Source organism: Chiloscyllium plagiosum, unplaced genomic scaffold, assembly GCF_037043375.1.
Source record: "Chiloscyllium plagiosum isolate Xiang-an unplaced genomic scaffold, Cpla_swu_hap1 HiC_scaffold_7, whole genome shotgun sequence".
Classification (NCBI taxonomy): Eukaryota; Metazoa; Chordata; class Chondrichthyes; order Orectolobiformes; family Hemiscylliidae; genus Chiloscyllium; species Chiloscyllium plagiosum.
The window spans coordinates 47,119,919-47,142,551 of NW_028270145.1; the positions used below are offsets into that span (position 1 = coordinate 47,119,919).

General features: G+C 41.1%; 1 protein-coding gene and 1 long non-coding RNA gene across 5 annotated transcripts in view; one reads left to right on the plus strand and one right to left on the minus strand.

The window, feature by feature from the left end:
- Positions 1–22,633, plus strand: part of znf385b (zinc finger protein 385B) — a 433,921-nt gene that overhangs the window by 103,191 nt on the left and 308,097 nt on the right. The gene's annotated exons all lie outside the window — the stretch shown is intronic.
- The window catches only part of LOC148149606 (uncharacterized), a 74,858-nt gene continuing 57,648 nt past the window's right edge, over positions 5,424–22,633 (minus strand). The window contains exons 2-3 of the long non-coding RNA XR_015757661.1: positions 15,128–15,241; positions 5,424–5,784 (exon numbers count right to left, since the gene is read on the minus strand). This is a non-coding gene — a long non-coding RNA (uncharacterized LOC148149606). The remainder of the gene's footprint in view (positions 5,785–15,127; positions 15,242–22,633) is intronic.

Here is a 22,633-nt window from a genome sequence, read left to right on the forward strand (position 1 = left end):
ATTCCATGTTCTCAACTCCAGTGGAAATGAGCCCAGCCTGTCAAACTTTCTGTGATAAGACTATTCCAGGTATCTATCGAATACTCTTCCTCTCAATTGCCTCCAAACACACAGTATTCAGGATTTGGTCTTAGCAGTTTTGTGAATAACTGAAGCATAGCATCCATGAAGCATTCCAGTAGGCTTCTTAATTACTTGTTGTATTTACATACTAACATATTGTCCCTCATACACGAGAATATCTGGTTCATAGAATTGTTAGGGTGCAGGAAGAGGCTATTCAGCCCATTGAATCTGCACTGGCTATGTGAACATTTCAACTTAGTGTCAGTCTCTTATTTTTTTAAATCTTTGGTGCGGACTTCATTATTTTCTCTCTTACTCTGACTCTACCTTTGATCTTCCTATTCTGGATTTTCAAACTGTATGCCTCTTCAGCATATTGTGCACCATTTTGTTATAATTCTAATATTCTCTCCTGGTTTTCTTATATCTGCTGAATTTGTTTAACATCTCCCCAACAACACGAGCAAAAATGCTCCACAAGGAACTCGACATGACTCTGTTCAGAAGCAACCCATCGGATTTGTAGAGATCCTATCTCCCCCCGAGCTGTCCCTGATCGGTCTTATCTTGCTATTTCTGTACTCAGTTGCATATGGCATTGGGAATAATCAGAGCTCACCATGTTAGAAGTTCGACTTATTAATTTTCTACCTAGCTCCGTAAATCCTGATTGTTGGACCGCATCCCACACATGGACCATAATGGCTAGCTGTTTGTCTTTTCTCTGAAGAATGTCCTGCAGCCATTCTGTGTCATGTCTTACCCTTTAATATTCTGTTCAGAGTCTTGGTCATCCTGCAACTATGTAATGTCAGTTTAATCTTCTTGGTTTGCCTCTACCTCTGTTGTCAATTCCAGCCACTTGGTTGTGAATGCAATGTGTGTTCAGTTTGAGTACAATATCTTTGCCTGTTGAACATTTCTCCACAGTTTGAGGCAATTATCACTGCCCCTTGTTTCTGCCAACATCGAGTTTCACTCACTACTTTTCCTTGAACTATCACTAGTTTTCTTTCTCTCCTATCTGAATTACCCCTCAAGGTTTCCACTCCCCTGCCCCTGGAGACCTCTTGATGGCACCAGCAAATCTCTCTGTGGGGATATTGATCCAGTTAACATGTAACCAGTCCTCCTGGTATAGATCTCACCTGACCAAGAACAGGTCCCAACACCTCGGAAATCTGAAATCCTCCCTCCTGGAGCATTTCTCCAGTTATGCATTTATTTTTCTCCGTCTTCCTATTCCTGTACTCACTAGCACTTGGAGTATTTCTGAGAATCAGCATTTGGAGTAGTCCTCAGATTACTACCTTTAACATCCTGCTTTAACATCTCTTTCCTGACTCTCTCAAAAATGTTTTAAGGACTTCATCCTCTTTCTCCCAACAACAGAAGCCATCACTTCTGGCAGTTCACCATTTTGTATCAGAATGCAGAGCAGTTGCTCAGCGACATCCTTGATCCAGGTTTCAGGGAAGCAACATTCAATCCTGGAATCAAGTCTACATCTGCAGAAACATTGTTCTTTTTCCCTATTGAATCCCGAACTAATCTTCCTGTCCTCTGCGACTGAGCCACATGTGGTGCCAGAGACTTGGTTTAGCCTATATTTCTCTATTGCCTTCACCACTATCCAAACTGGAAAACCAGTTAATAAGTGCAATGGACTGAGGATGCTCCTAACTACCTGTCAGGTCCTCTGAGACTGTTTTGACTGCCACCCATTCTCTTTCTGCTTGCACTCTCTCAACCTGAGATGTGACTATCTCTCTAAACATGAACTCCATTTATTTCTCAGTCACATAGATGTGCTGCAGTAATGCTAACCATCACATGAGTTCTGAAGCTGGTAAACATGTGATTTTCTCTCTAACAAAAAGCATGTGACTTCCTGTATGTCACAGGTTGTATGTTCCATGTGGCCAGGCTGCCAGGTCATGCTTTATCTTAACTTGACAGACTATTTATTAGTGTAAACTGGAGGCTAGAAAGTAGAATTGCCCACCGCCAGTTTCTTCTTCTATTTCAACATCACCTTTTATTCCTGGTGTCAGATTTGGAGCTCTGCCTGAATCGCACTCCTGCCAGCAGCTTTTATGCTCAATTCAACTCTCGCTCCTTCTTGTCATTTTCCAGTTGTCTACTTAATTATTTTACTTGTGATTTTTTTTTAAACCAATGTCTCTCCTCACACCCACTTAACATACTGTTTTAAATTTTATCAAAACAGTACAACTTAAAAAAACAAAATGGTAGATAGTACAGCTTTTTATTTGTTTCATTCTTGGATATCGTAATTTAAATGTAGTTGCTAGAGGATTATTTAGCTTCAATTTATTTTTCCATTTTCTAATTTTCAGCTATTTACAAACAGTCCCTCAGAATAGTTAACCCACAACCCAATGTGATATATTTCTTTAATTGTTTTCCAAACAGATTAAGTTCATGAAGTCTTGCTGCTTTAAGCCTCTTGTGTCTGGTAGTATTTTCCTTTGGCTTTCTTTCTCCTGACTCCCTGCTGCTGGTTTTATCTGTGTCGTAACAGCAAAGTTTTTCCATGGCTTGGTTCCCACTCTGAACAAATGCATATTGGCTGCGATTAACAAATTTCGGATCAGTGGTGCTGGAAGAGCACAGCTATTCAGGCAGCATCCGAGGACAGGCAAAATCGACGTTTCGGGCAAAAGCCCTTCATCAGGAATAAAGGCAGAGAGCCTGAAGCGTGGAGAGATAAGCTAGAGGAGGGTGGGGGTGGGAGAGAGTGGCATAGAGTACAATAGGTCAGTGGGGAAGGAGATGAAGGTGATAGGTCAGGGAGGAGAGGGTGGAGTGGATAGGTGGAAAAGGAGCTGGGCAGGTCGGACAAGTCCGGACAGGTCCGCCACCTCCAAACAGACCCCACCACCAGGGATATATTTCCCTCCCCACCCCTCTCCGCCTTCCGCAAAGACCGTTCCCTCCGTGACTACCTGGTCAGGTCCACGCCCCCCTACGACCCACCCTCCCATCCTGGCACTTTCCCCTGCCACCGCAGGAACTGTAAAACCTGCGCCCACACCTCCTCCCTCACCTCCATCCAAGGCCCCAAAGGAGCTTTCCACATCCATCAAAGTTTTACCTGCACATCCACTAATATCATCTATTGTATCCGTTGCTCCCGATGCGGTCTCCTCTACATTGGGGAGACTGGACGCCTCCTAGCAGAGCGCTTTAGGGAACATCTCCGAGACACCCGCACCAATCAACCACATCGCCCAGTGGCTCAACATTTCAACTCCCCCTCCCACTCTGCCGAGGATATGGAGGTGCTGGGCCTCCTCCACCGCCGCTCCCTCACCACCAGACGCCTGGAGGAAGAACGCCTCATCTTCCGCCTCGGAACACTTCAACCCCAGGGCATCAATGTGGAGTTCAACAGTTTCCTCATTTCCCCTTCCCCCACCTCATCCTAGCTTCTAACCTCCAGAAACTCGATCCCCTGACCTGTCCGGACTTGTCCGACCTGCCCAGCTCCTTTTCCACCTATCCACTCCACCCTCTCCTCCCTGACCTATCACCTTCATCTCCTTCCCCACTGACCTATTGTACTCTATGCCACTCTCTCCCACCCCCACCCTCCTCTAGCTTATCTCTCCACGCTTCAGGCTCTCTGCCTTTATTCCTGATGAAGGGCTTTTGCCCGAAACGTCGATTTTGCCTGTCCTCGGATGCTGCCTGAATTGCTGTGCTCTTCCAGCACCACTGATCCAGAATCTGGTTTCCAGCATCTGCAGTCATTGTTTTTACCTCTGCAATTAACAAATGTCAAAGAAAATGTGTGATGTTGATGATTAAGAAACCGCTGCAAGTTCATGTTTTACTTGCAATTACTGACTTTACGATTTAACCATTTTGAATTTCCTTTAACTGATGGAAATAAACATGAGCTGTTATCCATGGGGTCACCTTCAATGAATATGTTTGGTTTGATTATTTTACGATTAATTTTGAATGTTATTAACATCACATATCAAGTGCTAAATAGCATAGATATGTATGACTGGTTTGAACTACTTTTCTTGCAATTAAAATGATGTGTTTTATGAGTGTTTAGCAAAACAGTATTTCTGACAGTATCAGAAGAAATACAGGAATTAATAATTTTATTTATTTTTTCTGAATTTGCATGTACTTGTTTTTCAATTTGCATTTGATTAAATATTTTATCTTATAACTTAAAGTGAAAGGATTTATATTTTTTTAAAAACTAATTGAAATCTATTGAATTAACCAGTTTTAAAATGTTTACATTAAATTGTAATATTTAAGTTAATTTGCATTGTAATATTTAGGCTAGTTTGCACAATTTTATTGTTTGATCAGTAAAGCTATATAACGATAAGCTTGGTTGAAATTATTAATACAGAAAAACAATGCCTACAAAGTCATTCCTGCAGTCCCTGGGGTATTAGGTGCAACTATGTGGTTTAAAAGCATGAAATTAGTTTTACATGGAGCACATTTTTCTCATTTATTTTTGTGGTAATGGTCAATTTATGGTTCACTGCAGTGTTGCCGACTTTTGTTGGACTTGAATAACTTGTGCTAAGGTGATCTTCTGAGATAGAAACTAAATTGCACCCCAGAGAGAGGACTGCATCACTGACCACAGAAAGGAATAAGTTAGTTAGGCACAATTTATCATTTCCAAAGAAGCATAATTTTTATTTGCGTGTTTGTGGTAGAAGATTATGGAGTATTTTGCATATTTGACATAGGAAGTTTAGCTTTCACATTCATGTTGTTACTGAATCATTCCTGTTTGCTGCAGTGGGTTGAATATTGAAGGGGTGTAGATTGAAATTTCCCTTGTGCAAATAAAGCCCTAGATATAACAAATCAATCTCCATTTTTTTCATCACAGGTATGCTGCAAAAAATGACGGAAGCTTTTACTTATGTATATGCATATTGATTATTTCAGTTTTATATTTTACAACATTCTTGTGGGCAACTCAATTCCCTTACCTGTCAGAGCCTTTGCCTTTTCCCAAAACTTACTGATTTCTAAAATCACTCTGCCTGATGAATAGATCTTGTCTAATGATTGTACAGTATATAGTTATTGAGCTTCTCCCATGCCTACATGAATATGCTATGGAACAGATACTAAAAAATCATATTTAGTTCACAATTGATGGACATTTATTTATAAAAGGCATGCAGATGTATAAGTAATGATCTTTTTAATATAGTTATGTATTTACAATGATGCCTTTCTACTTAGCTGTTAATATAGAACAGATTGGCACAGAAATTACAACTGTGGCCCAGCTGTAATTATGGTCAACATTGAACATCTCCACTCCACCGTGTTGATGGTGAAAGATTCACTGACAGTAATGCAGTTATGTGAGAGGATTTAGATGTGAACATTACCCTGAGAAACTCTTGCAGTAATCTTCTGAGGTGATTAGCTAACCGCATACATCTTGATTATCTTGGAGAGCATTTTGTCCCTCGTTCCCATTTCATCAACTGTTATCATTTGCCACTAAATGTCACCTTGATGTTGAAGGAGCACGATTTTCATCTCAACTTGGAATGTAGCTCTTTTGTCCATATGTGGTCCATATAAGATTAGCATCCGGCTGAACAAAATGAGACAGTGGTGACCAGTGTTCCCTGTAAATCCTTTTACCTTCACACATATCTCTGGGGTCCATGTGTGTTGTGGCTTCTGGAGGGAGAAACCAATCATAAGTACACCAATTGATGTTGGAGACCAGGTTATTGCTCAGTAAGTGCCACTTGGTTGGACTGTCAATGATACTTTCTGGTCTTTTCATGGTTGGTCCAAATGGATTGGATCATCTTGGGTGCCACAAAATTATAATTTGATGATCCTTATGTTTTAGGTGTATAACGTCAGTTTGGGAAGTGGAGTTTTTATATATAGAGAAACCTGGTTTGAGGGACTGAACACACCTGAAGCCATTGCTGCTCAACAGATAGCCTGTGTATATTTAGTAAGGTCAAAAACAACCAATGGCCCCACTTTGAGTTTCTTGGTGGACTTGGTGGATTTATACAATTATTTTCATAAGTGTTTTAAATTATTCATATCATTTTCCAAAATAAAGAGAATGCTTGAGCATATGAGATCATGAGTTGGAATCTCTCTGTCAGGGATATCACAGGGTGCTCTGTTATGGGGATAGATTGCAGGGAGGTGATTTGGTATTACAGAACCGGGAAGCAACTGTAAAATGTAGAGAGGTAATTCATTTGAAGCAAAAGGCTATCAGAAATTGGTTGTGTTTTCTGATTTTTGGACTCACCAAGCATCGAAGCTGCAGATGCATGCCCTGAGGTCAGGTATCCACAACAGTGAGTTGCTCGACACTTCAGCTCCGAGTGGAACGGCCCCATGAAATCTCATACATTTGAGAATAGCAACAACACCATGGAAAATCGAAGGAAGTTTCTAAGAGCTATGGCAACATTTGGCTGGAAATGGGCTTCCGAAAGGCACTTGATAAAGTGCCACACAACAGATTTGTCAGCAAAATTAGAGTGTACGGAATAAGGATAGGACAGTAGTAGCATGGGTAAGCCATTGATTGATTGACGACGACCACAGAAAACTGATGAAGGTTTGATTCTCAGAATGGTAGGATATCAGAATGATAGAGTATTCTCCAGTGGGCAATGTTAGGACCTGATTTTCCTGACTTGATGGGCCCACAATAAGCAGGGTAATGCATGGCTGACTACATACTTTGCAGAGCTCATTGACTTAGTTTCCACATTCTTAAACAGCTCACTCCATGCCACGTTGCTGGGCAAGCTCCCAATGACAAGCATTCTGCATGCTGAAGGTTCACTCTGGTTATTATAATTAAGCTGGCCCGAGTAATTTGGTTGAGGTCAGCACAGGGTGAAACTTTTGATACAATCTCATTTCAGGTGGGTCTGATGCCAGGTCTAATAATCTTAGTTTGTTCGTCCAGTACTCCTACATTGCTCATGCATGTAAAGGTCACAATGTTATTAACCTGCTTTGCTTCAATTTAATTTCATGAACCAATGGGCATCAGCCAGGCATGCACTGCACATTGTACACCTCAAATTAATGAAGTTTTTGTGAAGTAAAGTTATTTCTATATTTGGTTTCCTGCTCTTGGAAATCACAATGGCTTAAATGTAACTCTTTTTAAATATTGACTTTGCTTGTTCCATGAAACATTAGCAAGTTTTGAATATGGCACTTATCTGAGATTGTTTTCAAAGCATTTCTCAAAATGTACTTTATTATTGAGTATCTATTACCCCCAGGTCATTCAGAATTAATAGGCTTTAATTTTATGCTGTTCTCTAATGTTTAATGCTTTATTTTAAAGCAGGCAACTGTTTGCTATTAGCTGCCACATAAACTATCACACTATATTGAACTGGATGAATCAGAAGCTTTTGTCTTGCCTTTCATTTTCAAATGCTTGTTTGTATGTTCATTTAGCATTATAGACTGCATATCATTTAGCACTTTATATCCCCACACTTTTAAATTAATTCACTGCAACAAACTGGGATGCCAAAACTCAGAACAATCACTGTTTTCTGTTTAATTTTGTGCACATTGATAAACAAATCCTGATTCCAAACATTTGAGTCAACCATCAGTTCCAGTATTGGTCATTTCGAGACCATTTACTTTGATTTGTTAAGATACACAGGGCTCAGAAGATGCCTCTCAATTTGAAAAAGCAGGCAACTTCCGTACAAGAAGGACAGATTGCACCTAAATTGGAAGAGGACTAATATACTGGCAGGGAAATTTGCTAGAACTGCTTGGGAGGATTTAAACTAGTAAGGTGGGGGGATGGGACCCAGGGAGATAGTGAGGAAAGAGATCGATCTGAGATGAGTACAGCTGAGAACAGAAGTGAGTCAAACAGTCAGGGCAGGCAGGGACAAGGTAGGACTAATAAATTAAACTGCATTTATTTCAATGCAAGGGGTCGAACAGGGAAGGCAGATGAACTCGGGGCATGGTTAGGAACATGGGACTGGGATATCATAGCAATTACAGAAACATGGCTCAGGGATGGGCAGAACTGGCAGCTTAATGTTCCAGGATATAAATGCTACAGGAAGGATAGAAAGGGAGGCAAGAGAGGAGGGGGAGTGTCATTTTTGATAAGGCATAGCATTACAGTTCTGCTGAGGGAGGATATTCCCGGAAATACATCCAGGGAAGTTATTTGGGTGGAACTGAGAAATAAGAAGCGATGATCACATTATTGGGATTGTATTATAGTAGTCAGAGGGAAATTGAGAAACAAACTTGTAAGGAGATCTCAGCGATCTATAAGAATAATAGGGCGGTTATGGTAGGGGATTTTAACTTTCCAAACGTCGACTGGGATTGCCATAGTGTTAAAGGTTTAGATGGAGAGGAATTTCTTAAGTGTGTACAAGACAACTTTCTGATTCAGTATGTGGATGTACTGACTAGAGAAGGTGCAAAACTTGACCTACTCTTGGGAAATAAGGCAGGGCAGGTGACTGAGGTGTCAATGGGGGAGCACTTTGGGGCTAGCGACCATAATTCTATTCGTTTTAAAATAGTGATAGAAAAGGATAGAGCAGATCTAAAAGTTGAAGTTCTAAATTGGAGAAAGGCCAATTTTGACAGTATTAGGCAAGAACTTTCGAAAGCTGATTGAAGGCAGATGTTCGCAGGTAAAGGGACGGCTGGAAAATGGGAAGTCTTCAGAAATGAGATAACAAGAATCCAGAGAAAATATATTCCAGTCAGGGTGAAAGGGAAGGCTGGTAGGTATAGGGAATGCTGGATGACTAAACAAATTGAGGGTTTGGTTAAGAAAAAGAAGGAAGCATATGTCAGGTAGAGACAGGATAGATCGAGTGAATCCTTAGAAGAGTATAAAGAAAGTAGGAGTATACTTAAGAGGTAAATCAGGAGGACAAAATGGAGACTTGAGATAGCTTTGGCAAATAGAATTAAGGAGAATCCAAAGGAATTTTACAAATATATTAAGGACAAAAGGGTAACTAGGGAGAGAATAGAGCCCCTCAAAGATCAGCAAGGCGGCCTTTGTGTGGATCCACAAAAAATGGGGGAGATACTAAATGAATATGTTGCATCAGTATTTACTGAAAAAAAGGATATGGAAGATATAGACTGTAGGGAAATAGATGGTGACATCTTGCAAAATGTCCAGATTACAGAGGAGGAAGTGCTGGATGTCTTGAAACGGTTAAAGGTGGATAAAGCCCCAGGACCTGATCAGGTGTACCCTAGAACTCTGTGGGAAGCTAGAGAAGTGATTGCTGGGCCTCTTGCTGAGATATTTGTATCATTGATAGTCACAGGTGAAGTGCCGGAAGACTGGAGGTTGGCTAATGTGGTGCCACTGTTTAAGAAGGGCGGTAAAGACAAGCCATGGGACAATAGACCGCTGAGCCTGACCTCGGTGGTGGGCAAGTTTTCGGAGGGAATCCTGAGGGACAGGATGTACATGTATTTGGAAAGGCAAGGACTGATTCGCGATAGTCAACATGGCTTTGTGCTTGGGAAATCATGAGTCACAAACTTGATTGAGTTTTTTAAAGAAGTAACAAAGACGATTGATTAGGGCAGAGTAGTAGATGTGATCTATATGGACATCAGTAAGGCGTTCGACAAGGTTCCCCATGGGAGACTGATTAGCAAGGTTAGATCTCATGGAATTCGGGGAGAACTAGCCATTTGGATACAGAACTGGCTCAAAGGTAGCAAACAAAGGATGGTGGTGGAGGGTTGTTTTACAGACTGGAGGCCTGTGACCAGTGGAGTGCCACAAGGATTGGTGCTGGGCCCTCTACTTTTTGTCATTTACATAAATGATTTGGATGAGGGCATAAGAGATACAGTTAGTAAGTTTGCAGATGACGCCAAAATTGGAGGTGTAGTGGACAGCAAAGAGGGTTTCCTCAGATTAAAACAGGATCTGGACCAGATGGGCCAATGGACTGAGAAGTGGAAGATGGAGTTTAATTCAGATAAATGCGAGGTGCTGCATTTTGGGAAAGCAAATCTTAGCAGGACTTATACACTTAATGGTAAGGTCCTAGGGAGTGTTGCTGAACAAAGAGACCTTGGAGTGCAGCTTCATAGCTCCTTGAAGGTGGAGTCGCAGGTAGATAGGATAGTGAAGAAGGCGTTTGATCTCTTTTCCTTTATTGGTCAGAGTATTGAGTACAGGAATTGGGAGGTCATGTTGCGGCTGTAAAGGACATTGGTTAGGCCACTGTTGGAATATTGCGTGCAATTCTGATCTCCTTTCTATCAGAAAGATGTTGTGAAACTTGCAAGGGTTCAGAAAAGATTTACAAGGATGTTGCCAGAGTTGGAGGATCTGAGCTACATGGAGAGGTGAACAGGCTGGGGCTGTCCTCCCTGGAGCGTCGGAGGCTGAGGGGTGACCTTATAGAGGTTTACAAAATTATGAGGGGCATGGATAGGATAAATAGACAAAATCTTTTCCCTGGGGTGGGGGAGTCCAGAATTAGAGGGCATAGGTTTAGGGTGAGAGGGGAAAGATATAAAAGAGACCTAAGGGGCAACGTTTTCACGCAGGGGGTGGTACGTGTATGGAATGAGCTGCCTGAGGAAGTGATGGAGGCTGGTACAATTGCAACATTTAAGAGGCATTTGGATGGGTATATGAATAGGAAGGGTTTGGAGGGATATGGGCCGGGTGCTGGCAGGTGGGACTAGATTGGGTTCGGATATCTGGTCGGCATGGATGGATTGGACCGAAGGGTCTGTTTCCATGCTGTACATCTCTATAACTCTATGACTATGGCTACATGCCTGTCAGAGGGATCCTGACCATTCTTTGCTCACTATATCAGGCCCAGATACTTTGGTGAGTGAAAGTTACTGACTAGGAAAATGTGAAATTTGATTGAAGATCTTAAAAATAATGCACACTTTTTGCACTGATTTAAAATTGACAGTGTAAATCCGTTGTGTCTGATCTAACAGAAATGATGTTAACTGAAGGGAGTGGGTGAGGTGCCAAAGACCTGTTAACATTGTCTCACGATTAGACAAAAGGAGGTAGGGAAAGACCACTTGGCTTTCCAGGCAGGGATGTGAGCGGAAAGAACTCCGAGAGTCACATTATGTCTGCACTTTGAAATATGTGGATTAATCATGTATAGTCAGCATGGGTTTGTTCAGGAAAGTTGTATTTACAGACAAAATCAAGTCTTTTGAGGAGATCATCTGGAGTGTTGATGTGGGGAATGCATGTGATATGATCTGCACTTTCAAGCAAGGCTTTTGATAAGATCCCTTAAGATTTGTCAAGAATGTAAGAGCCGATCAGATCCAAGGCAAAGTCGTATGTTGGATCCAAAATTGACTGACAGGCAGGAGCAGAGGAGATGGTAAAGGGCTGTTTCTGTGATTTGGAAGTCTATTCCCTGTGAGTATGCACAGGGCTCAGTCCTTTCTGTTTATGATATACATTAATGATTCGGACTTAAATATAGAGGGAATGATGAAGAAGTTAATGGATAAAGTTGGTAGCGTGATAAACAGTGAAGAGGGTAGTAATAAACTGAAGGAAGATCAACAGATTGATCAGGTGGGCAGAACAGTGGCAACTGGAATTCAACCTGGGAAAGTGCAAGGTCATGTACTTGGTGAGGGCTGACTGGCAGGGGAATACATGTTGAACGGCAAGCCTTTGGGAAGCAGAGCACTGGGGGGACCATTTTGGGCATATTCACAGATCCCTGAAGGTTGCAGGGCAGGTCGGTAAAATGGTTAAGGAGGCATATGGGAGACTTGTCTCTACTTGCCAAAGGTGGAAAAGTACAGACCAATTGGCCTCGCCTCTGTCATGGGTAAGATGCTTAAATCCATTGTGAAGGATGAGATTGCAGAATACTTGCAAGTGTATGGTAAAATAGGGCAAAGTCAGCATGGTTTCATCAATGGGAGTTTATGTATGACAAATCTGCTAGAATTCTTTGAGGAAGTAACGAGCAGGTTAGACCAAGGAGAGCCAATGGATATTATCTGACTGAATTTCAAAATGGCCTTTGGCAAGAGGCCACACAGGAGACTACTCAGTAAGATAAGGATCCATGGTGTCAGAGGCAATGTGTAACATGGATAGAAGCTTGGCTGTCTGGCAGAAAGCACAGAATGGAGGTAAAAGGGCCCTTTTCAGGATGGCAGCTGGTGACCAGTGGTGTTCTGCAAAGCTGAGTGCTGGGACCACAACTTTTCACTTTATACATTAACGATTCAGATGAAGGAACTTAGAGCATTCTGGCTAAGTTTGCAGATGGTACAAAGATTGGTAGAGGGACAGGTAGCACTTAGGAGGCAGGAATGCTGCAGAAGGATTTGGACAACTTAGGAAAATGGGCAAAATACTGATAGATGGAGTACAACATGAAAAAGCTGAGGTCATGCACTTTGGTCAGGAGAATGGATGCATGGACTATTTTCTAAATGAGAAAATTCAGAAGTCTGAAGTGCAAAGAGACTTTGAAATTCTAGTCCAGGATTCTCTCAAGGTAAACTTGCAGGTTGAGGCAGTAGTTAGGAATGCAAATGCAATAATGGCATTTATTTCAAGAGCACTTGAATATAAGAGCAGGGATGTACGTCTGAAACTCTATAAGCTTCTGGTCAGACCAGATTTGGAGTATTGTGCACAACTGTGGATCCCGTATCTCAGGAATGATGTACTGGCCCTGGAGTGTATTCAGAGAAGGTTCACAAGAATGGTCCCAGGAATGAAAAGCTTAACATATGAGGAACGTTTGAGGACTCTGGGTGTTGATGGAATTTACAAGGATGAGGGGGGATCTAATTGAAACATGCAGAATACTGAAAGGCTTGGATAGAGTAGATGTTAAGATGTTTCCATTAGTAGGAGAGACTCTGACCTGAGGGCATAGCCTTAGAGTAAAGGGCAAACCTTTAGAGCGGAGATAAGGAAAATTTTCATCAGCCAGAGAGTGGCAAATCTATGGAATTCATTGTCACAGAAGGCTGTGGACACTAGGTCATTGAATTTATTTAAGACTGAGATAGATTCTTGAGGATCAAGGGTTATGGGGAGTTAACGGGAGAATGATTGAATGGCTTAGCAGATTTGATCGCCTAATTTCTGCTCCTATGTTTTATGGTCTTATGACTTATTAGCTGAAGCAGAGAATACAAGACCAGAGAAGTTACACTGAAACTGTACAAAAGGCTCATTCAGTCACAGTTGGAGTATTCTGTGCAGTTCTGATGATCGCATTCTAGGAAGTGTGTGATTACACTAGAAACAGTGTAGAGGAGATTTACTAGGATAGGGCCTGGCAGAGAGCATCTGAACCATGAGGAAAAGTTGGATCGACTGGGATTGTTTTCCTTTGAGCACTAAGGGTTGAGAGGGGTCCTTATGTGTGTATAAGATTATTTGGGGCATAGATAGGGAGGATAGGAAGGCACTTCTTCCACTCGGAGAGGGGTCAGTAATTGGGGAGGGGGAGTGCATACATTTAAAGTAAGTGGAGAGCCAAGGAGAAACCTTTGCATCCACAGTTTGGTGGGGGATCTGGAACCTGCTGCTTATAAGGGTGGTTAACTCAAAAACAAAACTCCTAGCATTTGAGGAGTGATCACTTGCATTGCCTCAGCTTCCAGAGCTATGTGACAAGAGGTGAAAATTGGGTGAATGGTCTTTTGTTCTGTCAACGTCTGAGTAGACTAAATCAGTGCATTGTTAAATCTGGTTTGCAGAGTCATACCCTTTTTTTTGGCAGGTTGACGGGTAGGGAACCCTGTGAAATGTCATGGGCACGTGCTTGCCTCTGCCCTGCTACAATTTTACCAGCGTCGCGGGAATTGTCATGACACTCAGTGACTAATTGACATATTCAAGTATATTCTTAGGTGCAGTAGTTGGTACCAGTCTGGACAGTCGGGAAATTCCCCCAGAATGGAACAAGATCTAGACTGGTCTACAATAACATATTCTAGATTTATAACTGCAGTGTAAGTATATCCTTCTATGCTTATAACCCAGTGATGAGTGTTTTCTATTGGGGCTTAAACCTTTTTGCTAGTAATTTTTTTTTTGGAGAAATCTTTTTGTGTGTCTAGATTTGCTTGAGATTAATTGGGTTTCATGAGTTCTACTCTCTGAGTTAAATACTTGTTTTCACCTCCAGCTTCTCAGTGCTTCAAAGACTGGATTATTTCAGCTGCTCGACCTTTTATATCGTTAAAAAGCTTAATTCTGTGAATCTCTTCATATTTGAGAGCTTCAAGTCCCTAGATCCCATCCTGATTATTCTTCCTTGAACTCTGAGGAGGGTATTGACTTTTTTTTACAAAGCCTGAGGTTGAGATTGAGACTTTCTGAGCAATCACATACACAATTCCTCTGTTGGTTTTGGCTTTTGGTGAGTTCATAACATCATCTAAGATATCATTATTATCATTTTAAGAAATGTCAAAATGTTCAAAGTAATCCTTAAAGCCTCAACTGGAGTCACCTTTGAGCCTGATCTGTACCTCTCTATTCCTATGTATATCTATCTTGTCTCAATAATTTATGTACATAAAGGGCAGCCATATTTTGGAGAACTCAGAAGAGTAAAGGAGGATGGAAATAGTCTCACCTGCTATGTGGTCCATGCAAAGCAGGGCGTAGTCAGAGTTTGCTGTAATTCGCATCAATCAGGCACCAAACAGCTCAATTTTAATGAACACATCAATTTCCCTGTTTGCTTATCATTAAAATACTTCTGTCTAACCGTGATAAATACCTGTGTGTAAATGTGATACTAACAGACTCCATTGAAGATGAAAATTAGTTTTGATTCAGAATTGTAGAAAATTTGGTTATGGATTTGATTGTTTACAATGCCTGATGGAAAATATAAACAGCATGAAACTTTAATCTACTGTTACCATATTTTAGACAGAGACTGATATGACATTGAGGTCCTGTGCATGATGGGGCAAATATCATTCAAATATTTGAAAAACATACCTGAAGTACCTGACAGAAAGACGCACGTAGGTGGCAATGCAACTTGAAATTTTCTGCTTCTGGTCTGTCTTTGGTGTATCCATGTAATTGCCAAAAGATGATATTTGCTGTAATCTAACACAGATTCATGGAGCAATTTTATTATAAAATCATATTTACTCCATTGCAAAGCATTCTCATTTTCTGAAACCTCAATGTGGAAAAAAAAACAGTTAATTAAGTGAACGCATTTCAAGTGAATGAGATAGACAGACAAAATTGAATTCATATTCCAAGCTGGAATTAAAATGATTCTCCAGAGACAGATAGTTATAAATCATTTTACAGTCTCCTGCCGATATAAATTTCAAAGAACCTAGTTTTGTTCATGGGAGAATTTAAGTAGAAAAATATCGATTAATTTCTTGTATCTCACTGTTATAGATCTGAGTATATTCTTCTAAATAAAATCACCAGAGATCTCATTTTATCTAAATAATTGTTTTGAAGCTACATATTAATTTTTTACTGAGCCTCCTTTAAAAACAAAACTTTAGGAGCAGTTGAATTACCCATTTTCCACTGTGAATTCTAGAAAGATTTACTTACCACTATATCTCCAATTTTGCAGCTATTTTCTTTGGAGTATAACTGAAACAAAAAACAGAAATTGCTGAAGAAACTTAGTAGGTCTGGCAGCATCTGTGGTGAGAAAGCAGAGCTAACATTTTAGGTCCACTGACCCTTCTTCAGAACGCTTTGAAATGTTAACTTTGCATTCTCTTCACAGATGCTGTCAGATCTGTTGTATTTCTCCAGCAATTTCTGCTTTCGTTCCAAATTTCCAGTATTCACAGTACTTTTTATTATTATAGTAAAACGAATTGCTATCATGTGTACATTGAATACAAACTTAATTCGACATGGGTGAGATATGCAATTTGTACCTTATTAAGGTCCATTTTACGACATACAACCAAAATATGCAGCAGATGTTACTGAGAATGGATAGTGCTGAAATCAATTTGAGTTAGGTGAAATGAAGTTGTCATATTGCTGGAATGCATTACCAAATGATGGTTGAAAGAATAAACTGAACCAGAAGTTTGAAAATGAAGTTGCAGGAGATAACTTTGAAAATACAATTTGAAAACACCAATTTAAATACGTTGTTAAAATAACAGTCAGGAAAGGTGATGTCAAATACACAATGATACCACAATGACAATGATGCTGAAAATGCGGAATAATCCACACAATATTTAGTTTGGACTGCATATAATTGGAAGAGTTATGCAATATTTTCCAGATCATCTCCAGATCTATCAAATATAGCTGCATGCTCAATAACTCTGAGGTGCAAAATTACTTCAGTCTGAGAAATACCTGGGCTTGAAGAAATTCAGGTGTAGGAAAATGAGGGTGATTGGTCAGAAAGGAACCAAAGTAATGCACCAGTGGCTAGAACTGTGAGGAATTCAGTAAATGAAACACCCTTTATCTGAGGAGTTTCTTTTTCCCCAAGTGCAACAATTCTCTCCATGTCCATTTTATCAATGCCCTTAATATATACCATGCCTCTCCATTTACAGTGTTTTTCCTCCTTTCCTACTTTTTCTCTTGTTTTTCATCGTTCTTTTCCTCTACTTCTTCCTCTTTCCCTTTTCACTCTACCTACAGATTTTGACCATTTATGGTGGTTGTCTCCATTCTAAATTCCCACATTTTCCAGCATACATCTGAGCTGCTATTTTCATTGGAGAAACTAAATTTCAGTGTGGTGAGACCCCACTCGGGAGTCATGTGAGAGAAACCAAATAAAGTCACTTTGCCAGAATCTCCTCTGGCCCTTATAAAGTTGATTGAGCTTTTGCTGTTCAGGTTCCTTTCTCTCTCCAGACATGAGACTCATTAAATGTCCCCTGCACCCTTGGCGTTTTCTCAGCAATTGGCTGTTCATACATAATTTTCATCCTTATCTCCTGATCAGCTCCTTCTGCTGGAAACTGCAGGACACATTTTCCTATGAAGGATTGTTGGCCAATCAATTTGGTGTTAAAATCACTGTGGTATATAATTTCACAAACTTATATAATGTTAAATGATTTCCAAAGCAGTGATCACTGCACCTAAATTTTTATATGTTGATTTTCTTTTTAATCGCTACTCAATAAATTTCAGTAAATTCTTCTGATACCCATTGTCCAATAGCAATTAAGTATTTCTGGTTGAGAAACCAATTTAGCCCATTCTTCTCTGTTTGGCTAAAGGGCAGCAAGGTGTGCTGGAAGATGAACTATGATCATGGGTCTAGGATCTAACGAGGACTCACTGTTCGACACAGTGAGAAACTTACTTGGATCCATCCATCTTAGCATTCTTGGTGATGTTAGACAGTGTTTTCTGACTTAATTGAAAGCTCAATGTAATGAAAAGCTGTGATCATGGTACAACTCCTTGATGGTCACTAGTGCTAATATCCTGCCAACTGAAGCATATAACACATTATGCCTACTTTGTGTCTCCTACTCTTGACTATTTCCCAAACCATAGCAAGAGATTGCCTCCAATTCCATGTGCTGTCTTTATTCATTTCGGGGATGTGGGCATCACTGGCCAAGCCGGCATTTATTGCCCATCCCTTAAATGCCATTGAGAAAGTGAAGACAAGCTTCCAACTTGATCCACTGCAGTCAGTTTGGTGTAGGGAAACTCATAGTGCTGCTAGAAAGGAATTTCAGGATTTTGATCCAAGGAATAGTAAAGCAATAGCAATATATTTTCAAGTCAAGATGATGAGTGGCTTAGAGGGGAACTTGTAGGCAGTGGTGTCCCCATGTAACTGTTTCCTCTATCCTTCCAGTTGATGGTTGCATTTTTGGAAGATGCTGTCTGAGCAGTTTTGGTGTGTTTCTGCATTGTATCTTATAAATGGAACACACTGTTGTTACTGAGCATCAGTGCTGGAGGGAGAAAATGTTTGAAGATCTTCTGCCAGTCATGTGGAATGCTTTGTCCTGGATGATGTCGGGCTTCTTGAGTGTTGCTGGGGCTGCACTCTCCAAGCAAGTGGGGAACATTCCATCACAATGTGACTTGTGCTTTTGATGATGATGGACAGATAATGGGGAGTCAAGAGATGAGTTAACAGCTGAGGATTACTGATGAAAGGCTTTTGCCCGAAACATCAATTTTCCTGTTCCTTGGATGCTGCCTGACCTGCTGTGCTTTTCCAGCACCACACTCTCGACTCTAATCTCCAGCATCTGCAATCCTCACTTTCGCCTAGCTGAGAATTCCTCATCTACTCTTGTAGCCACAGTATTTATTTGGCTAATCTAATTCAGTTTCTTGTCAATTGTAACTCCCTGGATGATGTTAGTGTGGTATCTCGAGATGGAATTGCCATTGAATGACAAGGGTGATTCTCTATTGCGGGAGATGGTCACTACCTGGGTTTTGTGCTTGTATTTGACATGTCAATCCAAGTCTGCACATTACCCAGGTCTTACTGCATTTGAACATGGACTCTGTCAGTGTTTGGGGAGTTGTAAATGGTGCTGGACACAGTGGACATAGGCAAACATCCCCACTTCTGACCTTATGGATGGAGCAGCTGAAGATCGTTGGGCCAAGGACACCACTGTGAGAAGGTCCAGCTGAGGTGACTGACCTCCAACAACCACAGCCATTTTCCTTTGTTCCAAGTATGAATGCAGTTCTCCCCTTGATTCCCATTGAATCTAATTTTTTTTTGAGCTCCTTAATGCCACACTAATTCAAATGCGGCCTTAATGTCAAGGACAGTTGAATTCTTCCTTCCCTGTTTGAACCAAGGTTATAATGAGGTCCGGAGTTCTGTGGCTTTGACAGAACCCAAACCAAATGTCAGTGAGCAGGGTATTGCTAAACAAGTGCTGCTTGGTAGTACTGTGGATGACACTTTCCTTCACTTACTGAAGATGGGAGCAGACTCATAGGGCAGTAAATGTCCAATTTGGATTTGTCCTAAATTTTCTATGCAGGGTGTGGCTGGGCAATTTTCCACATTGCCAGGCAATTATTATTCCAATCTATTTATCATCTAGTACTTTAACAAATTCCTTCTGTTAGTAGTCAGTAGTCTACATTTTTACCTGCCATGCTAATGATATAAATATGTTAGCTCAATATTACTTGTACATTATAAATCTGTGCAGTTTTGGTGTAATTCATGGTGTCTCAGTGCCCTGTTACACTGTCACAAATAACCTTCTGATAACTTCCTTATAACAGGAGTGAGACAAATAGATCTATCATTTCCTGGTTTATCTTCCTCTTTATCATGATTTTAACAATCTTCCAGTCATAGGTTCATAAAGATGTACAGCACAGAAACAGACCCTTTGATTCAACTCGTCTGTGCAGACCAGGTATCCCAACCCAATCTTGTCCCACACCAGGGAAATGACTTTGTCCATTTACCCTCTCCATGCCCCTAATGATTTTATAAACCTCGATAAGGTCACCCCTCAGTCTCCAACGCTCAGGGAAAACAGCCCCAGCCTATTCAACCTCTCCTGATAGCTCAAATTCTCCAACCCTGGTAACATCCTTATAAATCTTTTCTGAACCCTTTCAAATTTCACAACGTCTTCCCGATAGGAAGGAGATCAGAATTGCACACAATATTCCAACAGTGGCCTTACCAATGTCCTGTGCTCAATCCTCTGACCAATAAGAGAAAGCATACCAAACGCCTTCTTCACTATCCTATCTACCTGCGACTCCACTTTTAAGGAGCTATGAACCTGCACTCCAAGGTCTCTTTGTTCAGCAACACTCCCTAGGACCTTACCATTAAGTGTATAAGTCCAGCTAAGATTTGCTTTCCCAAAATGCAGCACCTGGCATTTATCTGAATTAAACTCCATCTGCCACTTCTCAGCCCATTGGCCCATCTGGTCTAGGTCCTGTTGTAATCTGAGGTATCCTTCTTCGCTGTCCACTACACCTCCAATTTTGGTGTCATCTGCAAACTTACTAACTGTACCTCTTATGCTCACATCCAAATCATTCATATAAATGGTGAAAAGTAGTGGACCCAGCACCAATCCATGTGACACTCCACTGGTCACAGGCCTCCAGTCTGAAAAACAACCCTCCAACACCACCCTCTGTCTTCTACCTTTGGGCCAGTTCTATATCCAAATGGCTAGTTCTCCCTGTATTCCATGGGATCTAACCTTGCTAACCAGTCTTCCATGGGAAACCTTGTCGAACGCCTTACTGAAGTCCATATAGATCACGTCTACTGCTCTGCCCTCATCAATCCTCTTTGCTACTTCTTCAAAAAACTCAATCAAGTTTGTGAGACATTTCCCCCACACAAAGCCATATTGACTATCCTTAATCAGTCTTTCCAAATACGTGAACATCCTGTCCCTCAGGATTCCCTCCAACAACTTGTCCACCACCGAGGTCAGACTCACTGGTCTATAGTTCCCTGGCTTGTCCTTACCACCCTTCTTAAACAGTGGCACCATGTTTGCCAACCTCCAGTCTTCCGGCACCTCACCTGTGACTATCGATGATAGAAATATCTCAGTAAGAGGCCCAGCAATCACTTCTCGAGCTTCCCACAGAGTTCTAGGGTACACCTGATCAGGTCCTGGGGAATTTATCCACCTTTATGCAATTCAAGACATCCAGCACTTCCTCTTCTGTAATATGGACACTTTTCAAGATGTCACTATCTATTTCCCTACAGTCTATATCTTCCATATCCTTTTCCACAGTAAATACTGATGCAAAATACTCGTTTACCATCTCCCCAATTTCCTGCAGCTCCACACAAAGGCTGCCTTGCTGATCTTTGAGGGGCCATATTCTCTCCCTGGTTACCCTTTTGTCCTTAATGTATTTGTAAAAACTCTTTGGATTCTCCTTATTATGTTTGCCAAAGCTCTCTCATGTCCCCTTTTTGCCCTCCTGATTTCCCTCTTAACTATACTCCTACTGCCTTTAGACTCTTCTAAGGATTCACTCCTGTCTATACCTGACATATGCTTCCTTCTTTTTCTTAACCAAACCCTCAATTTCTTTAGTCATCCAGCATTCCCTATACCTACCAGCCTTTCCTTTCACCCTGACAGGAATGTACTTTCTCTGGATTCTCATTATCTCATTTCTGAAGGCTTCCCATTTTCCAGCCGTCCCTTTACCTGCGTGTATCTGCCCCTAATCAGCTTTCGAAATTTCTTGCCTAATACCATCGAAATTGGCCTTACTCCAATTTAGAACTTCAACTTTTAGATCTGGGCTATCCTTTTCCATCACTATTTTTAAAACTAATGGAATTATGGTCGCTGGTCTCAAAGTGAGGTGTCCCCATTGACACCTCAGTCGCTTGCCCTACCTTATTTTCCAAGAGTAGGTCAAGTTTTGTATCCTGGAACAATAAGCTGCCAGTCCAGCCCATCCCTGAGCCATGTTTCCGTAATTGCTATAATATCCCAGTCCATTTTCCTAACCATGTCCTGATTTCATCTGCCTTCCCTGTTCGGCCCCTTGCATTGAAACAAATGCAGTTTAGTTTATCAGTCCTACCTTGCGTCCTGCTTTGTCCTTGCCTGCCCTTACTGTTTGACTCACCTTTGTTCTCATCTGTACCAGTCTCAGATTGAAATTGTTCCTCACTATCTCCCTCAGTAACACATAAGCTTTCGCTAAACTCCCACATCCAACAAGAAGAGCATATCACTCTACTAAAGGCCATTTTTGCTTCTTTCAATCTACAGACCCAGAAAATAGCACTGTCTTGTTCCTCTACAAAACACTGCTCCAGGTTAAATTAATACTTATGGCTTACATTTTAAGTTTAATCAAGAGACAAATCTCCATAAATAATATAATCAAGAAAGAACCCACTCTACTCAGTACTGCAGACTTATTGTAAGGCAACGCTTATAGTATCCACTTATCTGTTTCTGTGCTGTGATCTCTCTCAAACAGGTTCCTCCAAGATCAGTTGTGAACTTCACTGTTCATTTTCGCAAACGCACTCTGATGTCCAGCAATACATGAATTCAACAGCAAAGGCAGTAACTGTGCAGGTTCACTGCTCTGTCAGTTAGCAATGTGGGTCTCTCTCTCTCTCTCTCTCCCTCCCTCCTGCACTGACCTCACTATGTGCTTCCTTGATCAGTCCCTCTCCCTTTTAAAAGTGCTGTTGCGTTGACTTTTTTTTCTCCAAAGTTCCAAAACAATGAAACAGCATATAAAACAGAAATTGCTGCTCCTGGAATTCGAGAAAATCACCTCCAACCCCTAAAATACCTCAAAAAAAAGGAGCAGCTGTTACAGCCAGAAACTTTTCCTGTCTTCCATCTTGAATTACCCAGAATGAACAATTCCTGAATCAGATGTAATTGTCATAATTACACTGTTTTGAACAGGGAGCAACTGTTTTTAGTGTACTGTTTCTCAGCATTACCATTATCAAGTCATACAGCACTGAAACAGGCCCTTCAGCCCAACCTGTCCATG